The sequence below is a fragment of the Myotis brandtii genome, unplaced genomic scaffold (assembly GCF_000412655.1).
Source record: "Myotis brandtii unplaced genomic scaffold, ASM41265v1 scaffold606, whole genome shotgun sequence".
In the NCBI taxonomy this organism is placed as follows: domain Eukaryota; kingdom Metazoa; phylum Chordata; class Mammalia; order Chiroptera; family Vespertilionidae; genus Myotis; species Myotis brandtii.
In genome coordinates this window covers 1,938,607-1,945,244 of record NW_005370297.1, presented here as the reverse complement: position 1 = coordinate 1,945,244, position 6,638 = coordinate 1,938,607, and the positions used below count along the sequence as shown (strand labels likewise).

The 6,638-nt window shown below is 42.1% G+C and overlaps 1 pseudogene; it reads left to right on the top strand.

Annotated features, from left to right (window-relative positions):
* Window positions 1-329: 329 nt before the first annotated feature.
* Window positions 330-1,571, top strand: LOC102253640 (annotated as a pseudogene).
* Window positions 1,572-6,638: the final 5,067 nt, after the last annotated feature.

Genomic DNA, 6,638 nt, shown 5'->3' with positions numbered 1-6,638 from the left:
GGCACCCAGTCCTCTCAGCCCCACTGGAGTCCTCCAGTCCCAGAGGGGTGGCCACTGAGAGTGGGCAGAGTGAGCCGCCTGGCGGAATGCTTGCTTTGTCGCCGCGGCAAGTACAATAACAGTTGGCTCCAAAACAGCCTGTTTCTTGGTGAGTACGTGCAGGAGGGGGTCCTGAGAGCCCTTCTGCTGGCTGCTCAGGAAACAGCACTGATGTTGCTGAGGGAGCCATTGAGGAGGAGGCGGTAACCGTCGCTGCAGAGCCAGAGCGGAGGAGGGGGTGAAGCTGGAGCGGAGGAGGTGGGGAAGCCGAGCAGAGGAGGCAGGCTGCCATGGGAGCTGGAGCGGAGGAGGCAGGGGAGCCGGAATGGAGGAGGCGGGGGAGCTGGAGTGGAGGAGGTCGGGCTGACTCTACTCCCACAGGGGTGGTGGGTGAGCCGCAGTTCAGGAGCCTCCGGGAGTGGTGGTGCCAGGCCATCCAGTGCTGCATCCAGTCCCTGAGGCATGACCACCAGTACCGCGACCAACTGCCCACAGCTGTCCTGCCAGAAGATGAGGTGGGTTGTGCAGCACACCAAGGGCTGCCAGCGCAAGACCAATGGAGGTTGCGGAGTGTGCAAGCAGTTCATGGCCCTTTGCTGCTACCATGCCAAACACTGCCAAGAAAACACATGCCCCATTCTCTACTGCCTCAACATCAAGCAGAAGCTCCACCAGCAGAAGACACAGCACCGCTGGCAACATGCATAGCTCATGCGCCAGCGGATGCCACCATCAACACCTGCACCGTGCCTCAGCCGAGTCTGCCTTCCCCTCCTTCAACACCACCCCAGCCCCCCACACTGCATCCCAGCACACCCTGGACACCACAGCCCCCAAATCTGCCCCAGACCTCGCCTGTGAGCATGTCACTAGCCGGCTTCTCCAGCGTGGCCAGAACTCAGCCCCCACCACAGTTTGTACTGGGAAGCCCACTAACCAGGTGCCAGCCCCACCGCCCCTGCCCAGTCCCACCTGCAGCAGTGGAGGCGCCCGGCAGATTGCATGTGAGGCACAGCAGCAGCAGCATCTGTACTGGGTGAGCACCAACAACGGTATGCCCCTGAGGCAAGGTGACCCCTGAGAGCCAGATGGCCCCCATGGGCCTGAATGTGACCCAACTAGGTCCGTGGGCCTGTTATTCTGCCCCCCGAAACCCCGGCAGTGGCAACCGGCACCCATCCCCCAGCAACAATGTGAGGCATGCCTAGACCCGTGATGTCTATGCAGACCCAAGGTGCAGCCACCTCAGAACATCTCTCCAGGTTCCCTGCAGGACCTGCTGCAGACCCTGAAGTCTCCCAGCTCCCCCAGCAGCAGCACATGCTCAACATTCTCAAGTCAAACCCTCAGCTGATGGCAGCTCTCATCAAATAGCACATGGCCAGGTAAGTGGCCAGCCAGCCCGGCCTTCAGCTCTAGCCCAGCCTGCTGAGTCTGAACGCCATGCAAGCCAGCGGGCCCCAACCTGCTGTCCCTCCACAGCAGCAAGCAATGGGAGGCCTGAACCCCCAGGGCCAGGCCTTGAACATCATGATCCCAGGGTGCAACCCCAGCGTGGCGAGTATGAACCACAGTACAGAGGGATGCCACGGAGCAGCAGCAGCAGCAGCAGCAGCAACATTGCGAGAGGCAGTCTGACTGTCAGTTGTGATGGGGCATCGCCTTCCCCTGATTGCCGGGTCCCCTCCCGCCCCTGAGGCCTCCCAGACGGTGAGAGGGGGCAGGCTGGGCTGAGGGACTCCCCCTACAGTGCATGAATTTTCATGCACCGGGCCTCTAGAAGCTATACAGGATGCAAAGCTTAGAAAGGTTTTGTTTGTTTTTCCTTCTCTTCTCTTTTCTATTATTTTCAGATGATATATTTGAGCTGTCTTTCAAGTTCCCGTTATAGAGTTATTTTTTTGTTACCACAATTGCAGTTTGACAAAACAAAAATACCTTGTAGCATATAAGATAAATGACAAGCTTTTCAACAAAATGTAGATCATTGCTCTCTCAAAAATTAGTCTGTTAGTCTGTTTCCATGGGAAATTTGTCTTGATTAAACCATCTATTAAGTGTAAAGTGAGTATTTGTTTTCTATTTCAAAAATAGTTTGAGCAATTTGTTGAATCCTGGTCACTTTTCTTAAGTGTGTGTGGGTGTGTGAGAGAGAGAGAAAGAGAGAGAGAGAGAGAGAGAGAGAGAGAGAGAGAGAGAGAGAATATGTGTGTGTTCTGTTTTCTGCTGCTATTTGATATCTAAGTGGTCAACTCACATTTTATGGTGGACTGTTGTATGGTTTGATGCTTAAAGGTGATAAAATTGGTATTCAATAGGCCAAAGGGCGTTAGTGTATTTAGCCACCCTTATCAGTCAGAAACATCACTAAAATAAGCATGGTGAGGACACTTTAGTCAACATCGCTGCCATTTGTGTGCCTCAAATGTAGATGAGAAAAGGATGCAAATAGGCCTTAGAAAGCAGAGATACCGCTAACGTATGCACATGTTGGCCCTCTCCTGCCCTGGTTCTTATCAAAAGAATTAGTGAATTAGTATGTGTTTTTGAAATGTCTAACACTGGATGTGTTTGGAAGATAAGCACTGTGAGTAATGATGGGTGCTTCGCCAGCTGCCAAGTTTGAATATATAACAGTGAAGCTTATTTTAGATTTACTGACTAGCAATCATCTAAAGTGATCATTGATAAAGCATATTTCTTCCTGTGATTTAGACAGGCATGCATTTATTCCTAAGCACAAGCAAATGAGGATATAGGTGTTCTGGTTCTTAGACAACATTCTACATGTAATTATCAGAAGTGTGCTATCTTGATACTATTTACTCACTAATATTTTCCCATCCCAATTGTCTGGAGAAAGTAAACTATTATTATTAAGACAGGAGCCGTTAATTAGGATGTTCACTACTAAGGAACTCAAGTTGTCAAGTTGGGTAATACAAGATTTGAAATGGAGGAAATGGACTCTTGGGTGGGTCTGGAGTTTTCAATTAGAAGAATAGAGACTGGAGGAAGGCTGGGGTGACGAGGGTCTTGGATGGAGGGTATAAGAGTAGGTTGACCTGGGATCAACCTGGATAGGGAGTAGGGTAATAGGAGGTTGTTGTAAGACAGATAGAATTTCATTAAGATGTAGGGTTAGTTTTGGCTTAACTTGTGGATTGTGGTCAGTTGTTTGCATTATTATATTTTATGATCTTTTATGAAATCATTGCATATTACATGTATCTCTTTATTATTTGTATCTTTTATTAAGTAATGTAAGTTTAATATCTGCTTAAAGAACATGGCATTTAAGTACATATTATAAATGTAAAAATGTTTTATAATAAGACATAATAACTTGTGATTCAACTTTCAGAAAGCTAGGGTAAGAATATTTTCATGCATAAGTTTTAAATACCACCATGATTAAATATTGCATAGGAAAAAGAGCTGGGTTAGGGAAATGTGAAGTTCACAGATCTAAAAGTTCAAAATTATACTCAGTTGTTACAGATGCTGTATTTGTTAGTAGTAATATAAAAATATTTCAGATGTTCAAAAATGGAGAGCTAAAGGTACAAATCAAATTTTAAAGTATTTTAAATCTTAAAGTTACGTTCTACAATTTAAATTCCAATGTATTATAGAATATGTTTGATGATGTTGAATGCCCATGTAAATATCTAGAAAATAATCTATTTTCTCTTTAAACTCCTAAATATAATCTAGGTAATGTTTCTATAACTTTTGCCTCATTTAAATAAAAACAGTGATTCTAAGACTGCCTGGGGTTCATTGTGGAAGGGGTGTGAAGAGTAGAATCCTTTAGGAATTACTACTGGCTTTTTAAAAAATGTCAGTTACACATTTGACAATTTATAAAATCTTTTTCATTCCTTCCTGTTGCATTCTCTTTCCCTTTATTGAGTGTATGTGATTTGTAGACATGGGTAGCATATTAGTGTAGTGAGAATAAAAGACTCTGAGTCAAACTGCTTGCATTTAAATTCAATCTCTATCATTTACCGACTAGGAGGCTGTGGGGCAGGAACTCAATTTTTATTTTTAGTCTCAAGTTCCTCATATGAAAAAAGGGAGATCAGACGTGGTTTCTACCTCATTAGTTTGCATTTAATCATGCAAAAAAACAAATGATCAAGATAATGTGTGTGAGGTATCTGGCACATAGTGACTAATCAATAAATGTTGTTTTACTTAGGTTCTGAAGAACTTAAGTTCTTTGTAAGTTCAGCAGAAGGTTATTGCAATTTTAAAGTTATTCATTAGAGTGTAGAATAAAATAGTTCTGATGTAGTTTTCACTTAGTCCTGAGACAGAACTGTTTTAGACAGAATAGCAATTCCTTCCTTTCAAAACCAGTTATTTCTTGGTCAGCCAATGGAGATTTTGGCATTCACTATTTCAGACACAGTGTGTAACACCAAGTCTCTCTTTTTAGCTACATAATCAAAGCCCATATCTGTATATCTAATATCTGGATGTCTGTATGTCTGTATGTCTGCATGCTTGCATGTCTGCATGTCTATATATCTCTATATCTGTATCTCTTTGTCTATATCTCCAGACAAAGCCACCACAGTGGGGGCCGAGGCAGAGGCAGTTAGGGGTGGTCAGGCAGGCAGACAGAGTGATTAGGGGCAATCAGACAGGCAGGCAGAGGGGTTAGGGGTGACCAGGCAGGCATGCGGAGTGGTTAGAGGTGATCAGGCAGGCAGGCAGGCAAGCGGTTAGGAGCCAACGGTCCCGAATTGCGAGAGGGATGTCCAACTGCCGGTTTAGGCCTGATCCCTGAGGGGTCCCAGATTGCGAGAGGGTGCAGGCTGGGCTGAGGGACCCCTCCCCCCGCACGAATTTCGTGCACCGGGCCTCTACCTCTAGTGTGTGTGTGTATATATACCTACCTATATAGACTTTGTTTTAGAAAGAATGAATAATGTTAATAGGTAGCATGGGAACTTTCTAGGAAGAGGGAAACAGGAAAGCTTGGGTGTTTTGAAGGGGCATTTGGATCAGATGTAGGAAATCATGATGAATTATAAATGCTCACTCTTTGTGGGCATTAAGTGTCAGAAATTTTGCAGATTTACCTTTGGACCTCAGGAGCAAAGGACAATTAAGCAGTTGATGGGATCACTTGATCCTTGTCACCAATTCAATTCTATGTCATTAAATGTGTGACTTTTAAGTCAAATATTTAATTACAGGTGATTTTTCTTTGAGCTGTGCTCAATTAGTAAGTATTCAGGTATTGATGTGCATATTTCTATCCTGATACATTAAAGGTTTTGATGTGCATTGTTTACTACAGCTGTGACCTCAGGTATTTTATGTTTAGGACTGTACTATTAATTTGAAAGTTGCTGACTCTTCTGGAGTCAGACAAGGGCTCTATAGATAGCAGGCATACTTTAATAGGTAATGCTTTCTGAATCTCTGAGAAAACATAGCTGAAGATTGAGTAGTATAATAATTAAAAATTCGAGTGTTTTTTAATGCAACAACAGATTTACATATACATAAATACAAATTATGTTTTAATAAAGTAAATTATCATTTAAGAAAAGAAAGTGGGGTTTTGGTTAATGAACATGTTAATATCCCATAGCATGAACTTTTATATCAGAGAAAAAATATGAATTATATTTATTCTTTAAATATTATGGATTGTGATACTTTTACATCAAGGAATTCATATAAAAACCCTTTTGATGATATTGTTTCTTAGCATCAATGAGCCAATTTTATTAATCTATAAAGTATCAATTATTGCTCTCTTTTTTCATCTCATCAATTGATTTAGATTTGGCATCACATAATTGGCAAAAGGTGAATTCAAAATGCGTTTCCCATTTTTTTCTTTTCAGGGAAATCTTGAGGGGTTTGATACTTTTCATCCTCCAGCCATCAATCATCTTGTGGGGGAAGGCTACACATTGGTGAGTCTCACTCATTCTAATTGTTCTTTTGGAAGTTCAGTTTAATAAAGTTGGTGATCATAATATGAAATAAGCAGGATTAAAGACACCATTGCTTTGCTAATTATAGGATGACTTTTTTTTCTATCAAGATTTATATCTTTAAGATTTTGTTATTGTTTTTAATTACTCTACTAAAAGAAGAGTGCAAGTAAAATTAAAATTATGTGGAGAATGGAAACTATTATTTTTCTTAAAAATATAAGGTTGTGGTGATATTGCTTATAGGTAATTTTTAAGATGCTTTATTCATTGGTACCATGACCCATAAGCAATAGTTGAATGAGCATCCATGAAGATGTCTGAAGCTTTAATCAAATAAAAGTTAATAAATTCTATTAGTTCTGGTAATGCATACTACTTATTTTGTATATGGAAATTCAATTTTGAAGTTAAACAATTCTTTTGAATTTTTATGACTTTAAATCAAATGCATGCCTTTTTTGCTTCAGCTTAGTTTTTTTCTCTGTTATATGTAAATAGCAATAGTGTATCCTCATATCATTCTTATGAACAGCCCTCCCCTCAATATCTTTCTTTTTATCTCTCTTCTCTCTCTCTCTCTCTCTCTCTCTCTCTCTCTCTCTTTCTCTCTCACCATTACTTATTCATTAT